Raw genomic sequence first — 1864 nt, forward strand, 5'->3', positions numbered from 1 at the left:
TTCTTTATCTCGACGAGATACGGATTGGTTAGATGGTCTATTGAATGAGTCGATTACAACTTGGGATCAAGTTGTGAAAAGGTTTTTGACTTGCCACAATTTTTAGTGGAAAATTAGGTACTTTTCAGCACTTAACGAGCTTGTTGTTAAGCCATTTTACATTGTTTTCATGTATTTTTAGTTTTATTAGCTTAGATTTAATTTCTTATAAAATAAGCATTTTTACGCAATAATTTTGTGTTAGTTGACCTATTGATTCAATACAAGCCTTAGGTAGTTTTAATGAGTTTAATTAGGTGTACAGGATACCTATTTTTAGGCCTAAAAGCATTAGGAACGATGACTGGGTTGCAACACAATAGAACGAGCTCTAGACTTGAATTTTGAAGTTGTGTGTCGTGAAACATACAGCCTGTGTCGCGACATAGTTGTGATGAGGGCCAGAAATTAAGTGAGGGTGTTTTTATCCACGCAACCAATATTTATCACTTTTAAGGCTTGTATTTGACCTAATTAGGGAAGCTAATATTTCCTATAAATAGCAAGGTTTAGAAGGAGTTTTTGGAGGCTATTTTAGAGTAGTTTTTCGTTTTTAGATTTTCTTTAGTTTTATTTTTATGTTCACTTAATCAGGAGATCCTATTCCGACATTGGACTATTACGAGTAAAGATTGTTTTGAAACCACACTTTTATTTTCTAATCCATGAGCATCGCTTTCCCTTATTCTATTATGTATATTTCGTTTTTTAATTTTATTAATTGAATGTTTGTATAAATAATTTAATATATTTTGTGTTTTATACTTATCTCGCATGATTTGATTATTTCGTTAATTAATTGATTAAGTAAAAAAATAACCCAAAATTGAGTGTTTATTTGAGAGTACTTAATATACTAGAAAGTGATGCCCTTAGTAGAAGATTGAGACAGGTCAGACCGAGAGGGTATCCTGTTGAGTAGAACTTGTACCGAGTGATGAGGCCTAAAGGGTATCCGTATGCCTAGGTTGAGCAAGTATCTTAGGTGGTAACCCTTAGTGAATATGAGACCTAACGGGTATTCTTAGCTAAGGGTGGTAAATACTTATTTAAGGGTAATTGTTGACTTAGTTAATTATTAGGGTTACAATTGATTCTAGGCTAATAGGGCTCGCGTAACCGAAACTAGGAATAGGAGAAATTGATAATTAACTTAGGGTTACTTTTAGTTTAAGTTAAAGTAATTAATTTTATTATTATTTTGGATTTACATTACTAATTTGTAACTCGACTAGATTAGTACTTATTTTTGTAATCAATTTAATAGTGATTTTCTCCAATTTGCAATCCCTTAGGTATGATCCTCGAGATACTTACAAAGTGTTTCATTATAAACAAAATATATTGTAATTTAACCTATATACTTGCAGACATTGTTTTATAATATATCTTTTTGTTGCAATATTTTCAGTCCAAACATTTGCACGTTTGATGACGATCAATTTTTGATTAAGTTCTTTCCTTCAGCAAAGACAACGAAATTAAAAAATGATATCACTAGTTGCCAACAGTATGAGGAGGAAACTTTACATGAGGCATAGGAATGGTTCAAGGATATGCAAAAATAGTGCCCTCACCACAAGTGCCAGATTGGTTGTTGATCTAGACTTTTTTACACTAGGTCGAGGGGGTCCGTTAGAGGTAATTTAGATGCGACAACTATCGGGGAAGTATTGAGTAAGTCACTTGAAGAGGCTACTAAAATAGTTAAAGACATGGCAGAAAATAATCCGCAGTGGATTTCAAGCAGAACTAGTGCAAGCCAAAAGAAACAAATAAGTGTGGAGGTTGATGCAATAAATTCTCTTATCACTGAAATGTCCAC

At 32.8% G+C, this 1864-nt stretch overlaps 1 non-coding gene across 1 annotated transcript; it reads right to left on the reverse strand.

The window, feature by feature from the left end:
* Positions 1–1517: 1517 nt before the first annotated feature.
* On the reverse strand, positions 1518–1623 carry LOC121218068 (small nucleolar RNA R71). Its single transcript, XR_005914333.1, has one exon. It is a non-coding gene; the product is annotated as a small nucleolar RNA R71 (small nucleolar RNA).
* Between the last annotated feature and the right edge of the window lie 241 nt (positions 1624–1864).

This window comes from Gossypium hirsutum, chromosome D05 (genome assembly GCF_007990345.1).
Source record: "Gossypium hirsutum isolate 1008001.06 chromosome D05, Gossypium_hirsutum_v2.1, whole genome shotgun sequence".
Lineage (NCBI taxonomy): Eukaryota > Viridiplantae > Streptophyta > Magnoliopsida > Malvales > Malvaceae > Gossypium > Gossypium hirsutum.